Genomic DNA, 14725 nt, shown 5'->3' with positions numbered 1-14725 from the left:
TTCAGATTACCGGATGTCTTCAGGGTGGTTTGTCTAGCTCAGTTTAAAGGTATTCTCTGGAAATCGTTGAGGTGACTGTGTATAGAGGCCAGATGCATGCTAGCTGGGATAGATTTAGATTACAGGGTGTCGTCAGGGTGGTTTGTCAACCTCAGGTTGAAGGTATTCTCTGGAGGTCACGAAGTAGAGTGCATGTAGAGGCCAGATACAGGCTAGCGTACTTAAATTTTTATTACATCTTCTGTTCAGGCTGGTTTGTGTAGCTCCAGGTTAATTTTAATTTGTGGAAGTCCTGAAGTAGACTGTGCATAGAAGCCAGTTACATGCTACCTTAGGTAGATTCAGGTGGCACCATGTGTTCAGTGTGGTGTTTGTAGCTCCAAGGTAAAGATATTCTTTGGAAGTCACTAAGTAGAATATGTATAGAAGCCAGATACAGGCTATGTTTGGTAGATATAGATTACAGGGCGTCTTCAGTGTGGTTTGTGTAGCTTAAGGTGAAAGGTGTTCCCTGGAGATCATTTAGTAGACCATGGATAGAGGCAGGAGAAATATTAGGGTGTTCATTTTAGATGGCTGGGTGTGTTTAGGGTGGTTTGTGTACCTCAGGTTAGAGGTATTTGCTGGATGTCATGAAGAAAACTATGTATAGAGGCAAGATACAGCCAGCTAGAGGAGATTCAGAAAACAGTTGTGTGTCTTCAGAGTGGTTTGTGTAGCTCAGTTTAAACTTTTTATCTGGAGGTCATGAACGAAAGTATGTATAGAGGCCAGATACATGCTAACTGGGGTAGATTCAGATTTTCAGGGTGTCTTCATGGAGGGGTGTATAGCTTCAGGTTAAAGGTATTTTCTAGAAATCATCAAGTAGGTTGTGAGTAGAGGTCAAATGCATGTTGGCTGTGATAGAGTTAGATTGCAGGGTGTCATCAGGGTGGTTTTTGTACCTCCAGTTTAAAAGTATTCTCTGGAAATCATTAACGTGACTGTGGATAGATGCCATATACATACCGACTTGGGTGGGTTCAGATTACAGGGTGCCCTCAGGGTGGTTTGTGTTGCTCAGTTTAAACATTTTATCTGGAATTCATGAAGTAGTGTACATATATAGGTCAGATAGATGCTAACTGGGGTAGATTCAGATTTTCACTGTGTCTTCAGGGTAGGGTCAGGCCAGATTCATGCTGGCTGTGATAGATTTAGATTAAAGGGTGTCTTCAGGGTAAATAGTATAGCTTCAGGCTAATTTTATCGGCTGGAAGTCATCAAGTAGACTGTATGGAAGGTAGATACATCCTATGTGGGGTAGATTCAGATGACACGTTGTCTTCAGGGTGGTTTGTGTAGCTCAAGTAAAACATATTCTCTGAAAGTCATGAAGTAAACGATGTATAGTGGCCAGATACATGTAGCTTTAGGTTAAAGGTATTCTCTGGAAGTCATCAAGTAGACCATGTTTAGATTCCAGATACAGGTTAACATGTTTAAATTAGGATGACATCTTCTGATCAGGGTGGTTGGTGTAGCTCTGAGGTAGACTGTGTACAGTGGGAAGATACATGCTAGCTGGGTAGGTTGTCTTCAGGTTGGTTTGTGTACCTCCAGGTGAAAGGCATTCTTTGTGTATCATCAAGTAGAGTGTTAATAGGGTCCAGATACATGCTAGGTGGGGTAGATTCAGATTAGAGGGTGTCTTCAGGATGGCGTGTGTAGCTCCAGGTTAAAAGGGTATTCTTTGGACGTCACCAAGTAGACTATGTATATAGTCAAGAGATATGCTAGCGATTTTAGATTTAGATTATTGGGTGTGTTCAATGTGATTTGTGTATCTGGGGTAAAAGTAGATTACATTGTTTGTTCAGGGTGGTCTTTGTGGCTCAGTTGAAACTTATTTTCTTGAAGTCATGAAGTAAAGTATGTATAGAAGCCAGATCCATCCTGGCTGGGGTAGATTGAAATTACAGGGTGTCTTCAGGGTGGTTTGTGTAGCTTCAGGTTAAAGGTACTCTCTGGAAGTCATTGGCGTAGAGTGGGAATAGAGACCAGATATATGCAAGCCTGGGTAGATTCATATTTGCAGGTTGTCTTCAGGGTGGTTTGTGTAACTCCTGGCTAAAGGTATTCTCTGGAGGTCATGACACAGACTGTGTATAAAGGCCAGATGCATGCTAGCTGGGGTAGATTTAGATTAGAGGGTGTCTTCAGGGTGGTTTGCCTAGCTCCAGATAATGGTATTGTCTGGAAGTTGTGAAGTAGACTGTGACTAGAGGTCAGGGTGGTTTGTCTAGCTCAAGTTAAAGGTATTCTCTTGTCTTTAGGGTGGTTTGTGTAAGTTAAGGTTAAAAGTGTTCCCTGGAGATCATTAAGCAGACTATGTATAGAGGCAAGAGATATGTTAGGGTGTTAAGTTTTGGATTGCTGGCTGTATTTAGTTTGGTTTGTGAAGCTCAGGGTAAAGATATTCTGTGGAAGTCATAAAGTATACTATGTATAGAGGCCAGATGCATGCCAGCTGGAATAGATTCAGATAACAGGGTGTCTTCAGAGTGGTTTGTGAAGCTCAGGTGTGAGTTGTTTGGGTAGATTCAGATTCCAGGGTGTGTGCATTGTGTGTGCACGGAGGGTTGTTTAGCTCAGGTTAACAGTATTTTGTAGAAGTCATAAAGTAGAGTATATATAGAATCCAAATACATACTAGGTGGGGTAGATTCAGATTACAGGATGTCTTCAGGGTGGTTTGTCTAAGCTTCAGGTTAAAGGTATTCTGTGGAAGTCATGAACCAAACTGAATATAGCCATCAGATACATTCTAGCTTGGGTCGATTGCAGGATCCATGTAGGTTCCCCCAGGTGACATCCCCTCAACCAGGGAACAGACCCATGTAGATAATCCCAGATGGTACACCCTCCCCCAGACAGCAGACCCTGAAAAGGAGACCCATATAGATACCCCCAGGTGACACACCCTCGCCCAGATCATGTTTCCTGAATCCTGACAGCATCCTCCGGAAAAACATAAAAAAAAGTCTAATGCTTATTGTTACAAAATGCTATCTAAATTGTGAGGAAGAACGTCATTGGTCAGTTCTGAAGAGCCAGAACATGACCCCTGTGACTCACCACTGGTTGAAAGCAAAACCCAGATGACTAAATGATTTTTCAACCCCAGGAATCTAATGAAGTCAGAGGTGATGAGCAAATATATTTACATGCCTATGAGGCAGAGAATGGTGACGCTCAAACAGCTCAAGATTCTGACAGTGACAGCTACCATGATAGTGACGGCAGCATGTCAGATGCAGACAATTACGATGTGGGGGATTCTTCCACCAGTGATGATGAACGAAGACCATAAAGGTCACATGAAACTCCCCAGAAAAACTAAAACAATAAAATAATTAGAACACTGTTATCGCGTTTTATCATATATAATATACATTGCTGGTAGTGAAAAAACAAAAAAAATAAAATTATAAGCATACAATTGTGAATCAGATGTGCAATATTTTGTACTTGGATTTACTTCCCTTGAAACCAAGCACCCAGGAGACTGAACCCAGACAGAGCGAGTGGGTGTGCACTCAAGGGTAATACATACTTTGCAGTGGCTGGTTCATTTGCAGATACACTGAGGGTTGATTGTGTGTATATAGAGATGATCTGTTTGATTGGCATTTTAGAAATAATAATATTATGTTGAGTAATAAGAAGGTAATATTCTTTATGGATAACAAGTTCTTTTAGTGTATATGATATACGTTTTGGTATGGATTCATATACCGTTGTCAAGCAAGAGTGATAACGGTATAAGAATTTATACCAAAAACGCTCATCATATACAGTAAAAAAGAGTGTCATCCATAAAGAATGTGTATAGAGATGTTGGGTTTTGTAAATACATGCTCTCTATATTTGTGTTCAATCCAATCAGTAAATACTGAGATGGTGAACTACTGCATGGGTGGAGATTGTCATCCATCCAAGTAGAAAGGAGAACTTGAAACTCTTGAAACTGACAATATGAGTTTGCTCCGGTGTCCATCGGATCAAGTCATCTGAGAACAATGGATGCATTTCGTTCACAACCCACAGATATTACAACGTCATGTGTACAAATATAACACCTGCCTGTCTGTGTAATTACATAATGTGACAGAGACAGAACCCAGGTGCACAGGCCATAAATCAGTGTATTTGTTTATGGTGTATAGCCTCATAGGTGTTGTCTGTGACAGAGACTGCTTGTTACACTTAACATATTTTTCTGTGCTTCCATAGACATGTATTAAAACATTTCATTTTTCAAGCTGAGCAATCTTTAGGGACCGTTCATTACTTATGTCAAGGTGATGATGATGATGATTATGGAGTTGCATGAACAAACGCACAATGTGAATGACTAGCCTCCAAACCCCCCACCCAAAAAATAATGTGCGAAGTAAGTGATCTCCCTGCTTGTCGTGTTCAGTGAACTCTCTCCAGAACATCTGTACAAAATTGATGACCCCCTACCTCCCTAGAATAACATAGGTGACACCACCACCCCACCCCACCCCACCCCCACCCCCACACCACCCTCCTTAGCCATAAATTAGGAACAGCCCCCGTGTAATGAAATTAGTATTTCCAGTGCTACACTTTCATGAAAACTTGGTTTGCAACTAGGCATGGGACCAGTGTATTTTTATTATGGCAGACCCAAGATGCTTGTAATCTGAAACTTCGAAACCATCTTCCATGAAGGTCTTGCTGTTTAGGTTTCGCATTCTGTCAAAACAAACATGGCTAGAACAAAACGAAAGGAAAGGTAAACAAACATTCATTGTTCAGATAACTAGAAAAATATATAAAACCCTGTTTTATTGAACATGACTATTTTTTGTAATTTGTATACATGTAGTTACTTGTAACAGTGAGATTACATATTTACAAATATTGACGTCCAAAAGCATCTCTTCTCTTTATTATTTATTACCTCTCTGATAAAATGACCAATGTATTACCTTTGGCATTGCTGTCATCCAATTTGTTCCACATAATATAGTAGCTGGAACATTGTTTGGTGTCCATTTTGAAACTGTATGGTGAAACCATCCACTCGTTTATAAAACTAGAAGCTGGTTTCACTTCGAAACCAGGTACCCAAAAGTAGGCATTCGTTTATAACAGGAGAAACCAGTCTCAGAAACCAAAACCATTTTGGATTAATTGAATAGGCCCCTTCTAGTGACTCGTTTGAACTCGCAGGTGGGTCCAGTGGGTCAAATTATTAAGTTGAATTTTAAATTTTGATAATTTGTTACTATAAATCCAAACCAAAAGGTGTCAGACTCTGCAAAGATGTGTTTTGTGTTACACATCTTTGATTCTGATACCTTTCAGTATGCACTTACGGAAACAACTCATCAAACGTGCCAATTCAATCTTTAAAGTTGAAAAAAACACGATGAAAAAACCCCTACAAAATCAGAGTTGAGACAGATCACTCTGGGGGAAAAAACTGGTTTCAACAGCTACGATGCGCTGCGCACATAATGCATACGCACTAAATAGGTTTGAGGAGCTTAAAACAGTATGCCTGCCCGGAGTATGAAGTCGTTAGCAGTAGTCTAATCTTGGTTGTGTACATAAACGAGTAACTAATCTACTCGTTACATGAAAAAAACATGTTGAATGTGATAAGCAGACTCTGTCCGAGAGAAAACTTAGTGTCTGGTTGACTGACAGATGACACATGTCTACCTGTTTGCTAATGACAATATGCTCTATACAAGTTTAATTACTGAACATTTGCAATTTGAATGGGCCTATCGGGCTTAGAGACTATAAACAAAGAGCTGGCTAAGTGTATCAGCAAATGAACCAGTGGCCAATGACAAGGCCTCGTTACACATGAGTGCACATCCATAGGCCCTGACTGGGTTTGGTATCGCAACTGCTTCATTTCGAGGGAGGTAAACCTTTTGTTTATTTGTATTTTTACAATCACCAATGCATTTTATATATCATGAACATGTGATAACTGTGTTTTAATTATGTCTCATTTTTGGTTGCATTTGACCTTTAAAATAATTTAATATAAATATATTTATTCTCAGAATTGTGTTTTGCGATATGTAAATGGACTTGTTCCGTGCATGTTTGTCCTTTTGCGGAGCAGGGCCCTTATTCTTGAAACATTCATAGCCTCAAGAGTTCTTAACTAATATGAATGGACATGAGAAGTTTGTTGGCCTCTGAATGTTTCGAGAATAGCTATCCTGATCATTGGAACTGTTCAATATTTCCTTACCAAACCTGGCAAATAGATAGGTGAGGGGATGTACTGGTGCATTTTGGTAGTTTGGGCATTCTGAATTGAATATTTTGGGCGTTTCCACATCAACAAATTTGCCTTTGACTCAAATTGGAGGAATTGCTCTTTTCTGGAGCAGAACCTGTACACCATTCACTGTTTCTTCACTGAATTTCGTACATACACATATCCAATGGGGAACTGGTACCTTTTGGTAGTTTTGGAATTCTGATTAAAATAATGTTTCTATAGCAACAATTTAGGCTTCAACTGAAGTGGGTGGTATTGCTTCCTTATGGAGCAGAACTCAAAAACCGTCACTACTCTCTGTCCACTTTCCTATATATATGCAAAAACAGTTGACTTAGTCATAGCTTGTAGACATATTCATGAAGATTACTTTGCCATTGATTTGGGATATTGATGACTTTGTCCTCTCCTTTGAAAATGTATGGATATTCATAGAGTATGACCTACCAATGACAGAGGCACACAGTTTATAGTCTGAAACTATTCTCATATTCACCATTTTATTGTCTAAAAATTATCATGAATTATTCAGGCCAGTAACGTGTCTGATGGGCCAGTTACATTCTTGGGTCACCCAGGTGACATACCCTCCCACAGATGACAAACCCCATAAGGCGACCCATGTATATACCCAGGTGATACACCCTCCCCCAGATGGCAGACCCCCCAGATGACAAACCCCATAAGGCGACCCATGTGACACACCCTCCCACAGTGGTAGACCCCACAGATGACAGACCCCATAAGGCGACCCATGTACATACCCAGGTGACACACCCTCCCACAGTGGCAGACCCCCCAGATGACAAACCCCATAAGGTGACCCATGTATATACCCAGGTGACACACCTTCCCACAGTGGCAGACCCCCCAGATGACAAACCCCATAAGATGACCCATGTACATACCCAGGTGATACACCCTCCCCCTAGATGGAGGACCCTCCAGGAGACACACCCTGCCCCATGTGACAGACCCCATAAGATGACCCATGTAGATAGCCTCCAGGTGATACCCCCCACACCCCACACCCCCACACCCAGACTGCAGACCTGCAATGAGGTAACCCATGTAGGTAAGCCCTGGTGACACACTCTGCCCCACACAGGAGACCTCCCAGGTGACACACCCTTCCCCAGACAGCAGACCTCCCAGGTGACACTCCCTCCCCCAGATGGCAGACCACCCAGGTGACACACCTTCCACCAAATGGCAGACCTCCCAGGTGACACCTTCCCCAGATGGCAGACCTTCAGGGTGACAAACCTTGCCCCAGGTGATAGACCCCACAGGTTAACACCATTCTCCCAGATGACAGACGCCACAGGTAAACACCGTCCCCCCAGGTAAAAACTGTAACCCCCAGATGACAGGTCCCATAAGTGGACCCATGTGAATACCCCAGATGGCAGACCCCAGAGATGTCACACCCTCCCCAGATGACAGACCCAACAGGTAAACATCCTGTGCCAGATGACACACCCTCCCACAGATAACAGACCCCAAAGGTGATATACCCTTCCCCCAGATGACAGACCCTTCATGTGACCCTTCAGGTAATACACCCTCTCCCAGATGATAATCCTCCCTGGTAAACACCGCCCCCAGCCCAGACGACACATCCCCATAAGATGACCCATGTAGATATAACCAGGTGATACACCTTCCACCAGATGGTGGATACTCCCAAGGTGAAAACACAATCCCTCCAGATGATGGACCCCATCCAGGTGATCATTGATATCCCCAGGTAAACCACTGTAAAAGTCTAAAAATCAGTACTAATTTAAGTACAGTGAAATACTTTTTTAACTAACTACAAGGGACCACTGAATTTAGTTTGTTATATCAAAAATCCATTGAAAACACACTATTAAGTACAATACATTCCAACTCGGTTTATTCATGCATTCATTCATATTACGTTCTTTTCACTACAAAGTCAGTGGTCTTACTCTCTGCACGCCTGGCCAACTGCATACGTCCCACAGCCTCATTCAAGTCGGCGAGCGAATCGAAAGAAGTCATGTCAGTTGTCTTCTGTGACACAAGAAAATTCTTGAAAGTTTGCGCCATATTGGCTTCTGTGTATGAAGGTGGGGCCTGGTCTGTTTCATCACTGTTTGTGTCGTCATCATCGCATTCCATCACTCTGATCGGAAATGGCCTTTACGATGTCATCAGAGAGGAATTCAGTAATGACAATGTCATTGTCAGCTGTGCTAAAGTCCCTGATTGAGTTTGCTCAACTGACTATTCGCACCATTAATTAGTCTTAACTGGGACTGTCGAGGATTTCAAAGTTAGAATTGCCAACTGGCAGTGACACTGGGTTCGCTCAGTTCTTTATCCACACCGTTAATTAGCATTACCTGGGACTTGCGGGGATTACAAATCAGTTTGCTATAGCCATTAAGTATGTTGTGAAGTTGTTATTCACGACTTTTTTATATGATAATAAACAGAGGTTAATTCGGGACTTTTAAAACAGTTCGCTATACCCATCAGTTCATTATATCCGTTTCGTTACAAAAGTAATCTACTGTACGCCTGTCCTCAGTGAGACCCTGAATGAGGCATATTAAAAACATATTTGTTTTCTGTTGTATTTTTTGTGCAGTGATTGGTGTCTTGGACTTCTACAGATGGCACCATTTTAACGACACTTAGGTCAGTGGTAAAATTCTGTTTATTTGAAAACTGAAGTAAGAACACAAAAAGAGTGTATTTCTTGTAATTTAGTCATCAATGATGTGGATTTTAGTGTACTCTGCTTCTGGTTTGTGACGCTCTAAGAGTGGTCAAGTACATATACATTCGAACCCTGTTTATCCGGACGTTTTTGGTTTCACTCGAAAATCGTCAGATAGTGAGACATCTGTTTAACTGGATCTAACAAGCAAAATGTGAAAATTCAGTGAAAGCAAAAAAAATTTAATGTATGTATATCAACAGTCAATAGTAATAACAGTGAATCATCGTAACCAATAAGTATACTGATAATACATGGAAGGCGGAACGCAGGTTACAAGTTGTCAGGTTGTCTCGGAAGTAATCATGTAGCGTGTGGAGCTTCAGATGGTAAGTTATATGAAAAACATAAATCGATAACAAAAAGTTTCTGTTTTAACTTTTTTCTTTTAACTTGCATCGCGACAGATTTATAAGTGTTATCTGCAGTACAATTACTGTGTAGTTTACCTTAATCCCACTTAACTTGTGTTTTCGTTACTGATGAGATGCTTTCACATGCGCCAAATCTCAATGAACAACCCGAGTGACACGTGTCACTAGTGTTTTGATGGGAATGGTTTGACAATTCGCCATCAGGGTCCGGAAGTGCGGGGTCTGGTTAAATGAGTACAATTAATGAGCTTTTTTCCTGAGTGGAATGTTGTCTCTTTTGAGCCATGCAGCCATGAGGATTGCATTCCATTGCTTTAGGGGTTCGCATAGAATTATGTGCTGTGGGGTATCCTATTGGTTAAAGCATTTTCTGGTTGCTCTGGAGTGAGTGAGTGAGTGAGTGAGGTTAGTTTTACACCACACTCAGCAATATTCCAGCTATATGGTGGCAGTCTGTAAATAAGACCAGACAATGCAGTGATCAATGACATTAACATCGATCTGCACAATTGGGAACCAATGACATGTGTCAACCAAGTCAGCGAGCCTGACCACCAAGTCAGGTAGTGTGACCACCTGATGCCAGTATTCGTCTCTTGCGACAAGCTTAGTTGCCTTTTATAGCAAGCATGGTTTGCTGAACGCCTATCCTACCGCAGGACCTTCTCAGGTCGGTCGGTCACTCTGTAGGCCTGGGTTTAAGTTCCTTCATGGGTACAATGTGTGGAGCCCTTTTCTGGTGTCCCCAGTTGTGATACTGCTGAAATAAATAAAGCAGGGTTAAACTGAAATCACTCCCGTAATATTACGGTCACATTTATATGCTTTCTTCAGTATTTGGCTTGATGCTGACTTCTGTTGCGTAGTGAAGGCTTTGCTATCAACAGGATTTCAGCTTTAAGACAGAAATGACTAAATAATGGAGCTTGGACCACACAATCCAGTGATTGACATCTACACATTTGGGTACAAAGATGTCAATTGATAAAGTGAGCAAGGGTGACCACATGATCCAAGAAGTAGTTTTTTTTTCTTGAAGGCAGTTGTCACTTAAAATGTTTACAGGGCTGTGGATGTAGCACATAAAAGCCCCAGGTTCCCAGGACATGCAACCTTAGGTTCAGGTTTAATGTAGATGGTCTGGAAACGTTCTAGTGCTCAAAAAGTTAACCATTCTCTTCCCACAGAGGTTACTGGTCATATCTTCCCAAGAATCTCAGTTCTATTACGACCCTTTCATGGTGCCAGTGTTCATGATCCTGATTGGTTGCAGTTAGATTCAGTTGTGCAATCAGGGACGTTTCAAAGGTGATCATTCACAAGACCTTGGTAATTTCTGTATGCTTTGGGAGAACTAGAACCTCTTCTTGGTTTTAATGCGCAAATGTTTCTTCTAGACAGAACTCAGTCATGTAATGGCACATCAATGGTGTTTCAATCTCTCTCATTGACAATGAACAAACTAGACATAAAATATCTTGGGTGTCACATCAACACAAGACCCTGGAAGATAAGGGATATTTGGGGTTTGTATGAGTCAAGTTGGATTTAAATCAACATAACATATGTTCTGGTTGGATAGAAAGAAGGGCACTAGAGGATTTCTACGAAAGCTTGGAAATATGACTGTATTAGAACAGAGGTTGGCTGGAAGATATGAAAAGTAGCCCAGGAATTGGGAAAGGCAGGGGCCATGGGCCAATTTGCTCATTGGAATAAAAAATGGCCCATTAAAATTTGGAAGTTTACTTTTGATACAAGGGCAGGAAGATTTGACTAGTAACCTCTATGGTAAGAGAATGAAAGTTCATCTAAAGTGATCAGTTATAACAGCATGTGTTGTGTATGGTTTGTTTTGCTTCAGGGTAAAGGTATTTCTCTATAAAATGTCAAGTGCTTGAAATAGTAGTGTGGACAGATGGGGTGGTTTGCATGGCAGCTGTATGAAGTTTATCTCAGGTCATGGTGGTGTCACACAGATTGTGTTGAGGCCAGGCAGCATGGGTAGGTTGCATGGTATCTGAAAGGTGAATGGTTTAGGTTCTGGTTGGTAACACTCACTTCAAAATGGTGAAGGGACGATGGAGTAGCCTAGTGGTTATAGTGCTGGCTTGTCACACCAAAGGCCCAGGTTCGATTCCCCACATGGGTACAATGTGCGAAGCCCATTTCTTGCCATGATATTGCTGGTGTGTAGGACTTCAGCTTAAAAATGGTAACTGGTGACAGGTAATTTGTGTAGCTTCAGCATAAAGTTTACTGTGGAAAATGTCAATGTTGGTCAAAGAAACTAGATACATGCTAGCATGGCTAGATTCAGATTAAAGGGTGTCTTCAGGATGGTTGGTTAATGCTAGCATGGGTAGATCTAGATTAAAGGGTGTCTTCAGGATGGTTGGTTAATGCTAGCATGGGTAGATCTAGATTACAGGGTGTCTTCAGGGTGGTTAGCTTAGCTTCAGGTTAAAGGGGATGGTGAGATAACCCAGTGGTTACAGTGTTTGTTATTTACGGTTTGACTCCCCAATTTTGTGCAGATGGGTAGCACAGCTTCATGCTAAAGGTGATCCAGGTGATACACCCTTCCCCCAGATGACTGACATGCCTCACCCCCCACTTGTCTCTCTGAAGAGAGACCCAGGTGACACACCCTTTCCCACATGACTCATTCCCTTAACCCCTGTTGTCTATATAGAAAGTTACCCAGGTGAAACACCCTCCTCTATATGACTGATACCCCTCACCCCCAGTTTGTGAGGAAATTAACCCAGATGAGATACCTTTCCCCAGATGACCGACACCCCTCAGCCCCAGCTGTCTTTGTAGTGAGTGACACAGGAGACACAGTCTCCATCATATGAGTGACACCCCTCATCCACAGGTGTCTATTTGGAAAGTGACCTAGGTGATGCACCCTCCCCCAGATGACTGACATCCCCTGTTGTCTATTTAAAAGAGACCCAGGTGACACACCCTCCCCCAGATGACAGACATCTCCTGTTCTCTATTTAAAGAGAGACCCAGGTGACACACCCTCCCCCAGATGACTAAAACTCCTCACCGGTAGTTGTCTATATAGAGAGTGACCCAGGTGGCACACCCTATCCAAATGACTGACATCCCCTGTTGTCTATTTAAAAGAGACCCAGGTGACACACCCTCTTCCAGATGGCTGATACCACCCCAGTTGTCTATATGGAAAGTGACTCAGGTGACACACCCTCCTCCAGATGAGTCACAGTCCTCCCCCCCCAGTTGTGTATATGGAAAATTACCCAGGTGACACACTCCTCACCCAAAAGTGTTTCTGACGCACCCTCCTCCAGATAATTGACACCCCTCAGTCCCGGTTGTCTATATCAAGAGTGACCTAAGTGACACACCCTCACCCAGATGACTGACACCCTCACCCCCAGTTGTCTATATGGAAAGTTACGCAGGTGAGACACCCTCCTCTATATGACTGATTCCTATCACTTCCAGTTGTGTATAGTCGCGGGCTAGTATAGGCCTTCAGCAACCCATGCTTGCCATAAAAGGTGACTGTGCTTGTCGTAAGAGGCGACTAATGGGATCGGATGGTCAGGCTCACTGACTTGGTTGACACTTGTCATCAGGTTCCCAATTGCACAGATCGATGCTCATGTTGTTGGTCACTGGATTGTCTGGTCCAGACTAGATTATTTAGATTATTCCGCCTCCATATAGCTGGAATATTGCTGAATGTGGTGTAAAACTAAACTCACTCACTCACTCCAGTTGTGTATATGGAAAGTGATCCAGGTAACACACCCTCCCCAAGATGACTGACACCCCTCAGCCCCGGCTGTCTATATCAAGAGTGACGTAGGTGACACACCCTACCGCAGATGACTGACATGCCTCACCCCCTGTTGTCTACTTGGAGAGTGACCCAGGTGGCACCCCCTCCCCCAGATGACTGACATGCCTCACCCCCTGTTGTCTACTTGGAGAGTGACCCAGGTGGCACACCCTCCCCCAGATGACTGACATGCCTCACCCCCTGTTGTCTACTTGGAGAGTGACCCAGGTGGCACACCCTCCCCCAGATGACTGACATGCCTCACCCCCTGTTGTCTACTTGGAGAGTGACCCAGGTGGCACACCCTCCCCCAGATGACTGACATGCCTCACCCCCTGTTGTCTACTTGGAGAGACCCGTGAAGGTCCCGGGGTAGAATAGGCCTTCAGCAACCCATGCTTGCCGTAAAAGGCGACTCAGCTTGTCGTAAGAGGCGACTAACGGGATCGGGTGGTCAGGCTCGCTGACTTGGTTGACACATGTCATCGGTTCCCAATTACGCAGATCGATGCTCATGTTGTTGATCACTGGATTGTCTAGTCCAGACTCAATTATTTACAGACCACCGCCATATAGCTGGAATATTGCTGAGTGCGGCGTAAAACTAAACTCACTCACTCACTCACTCTACTTGGAGAGTGACCCAGGTGGCACACCCTCCCCCATTTGTTTTCATGGGAAGTTACCTATGTGACACACCCTAATCCTGATGAATGAAACCCCTTACCCGCAGTTGTCTATATGGAGTGAACCAGGTGACACACCCTCCCCCATTTGTTTTCATGGGAAGTTACGTAGGTGACACACCCTAATCCTGATGAATGAAACCCCTTACCCGCAGTTGTCTATATGGAGTGAACCAGGTGACACACCCTCCCCCAGATGACAGACCAGACATTATTGGGGAATAATTTATTCTGCATTGGAATCTCTTCAGACTTTGTTATTTGTTGCCTGCTGTTGTCAGGTATCGGCTGCTCATATGTAAATGTTATGGTAGGACATGTCAGCTGCTGCTTTCTGCATCACTCATAATATCAGTCACTGGATTGCCTGGTCTTTCATGATTATTTCCAGGCTGATAAACAACAAACTAAAATCAATTTAAGCAGTCATTATTTCATTACACCTTATAGTCCCCATGTTTGTGTATCACATGATGTAAGGTGAAGGTTAAATTCAGAGATACAATGTTGGGTTAGTTTCTGTTATTGATCTTGTAAGTTCGCAGATTGCCAAAGTTCACATGGTTTTCAGAGAGTCATGAAATCATGCTAAGATTCTCACAAATTTCATCGGCAAAAATAGGAATATTGTTATTTGGAATGTTTATTATAGTTTGAGAAATACTCTTAGATATCTTAACAATCATATGGCCAAATTCAGAGTTACCACAGTTGCTTTAAATTGTTGAAATTGTCTTGTGAGGCACTCCTTGGTGTTGTGTGTAC

Source organism: Haliotis asinina, unplaced genomic scaffold, assembly GCF_037392515.1.
Source record: "Haliotis asinina isolate JCU_RB_2024 unplaced genomic scaffold, JCU_Hal_asi_v2 scaffold_34, whole genome shotgun sequence".
NCBI classification, from domain to species: domain Eukaryota; kingdom Metazoa; phylum Mollusca; class Gastropoda; order Lepetellida; family Haliotidae; genus Haliotis; species Haliotis asinina.
Note: the sequence above shows the minus strand (reverse complement) of the source record.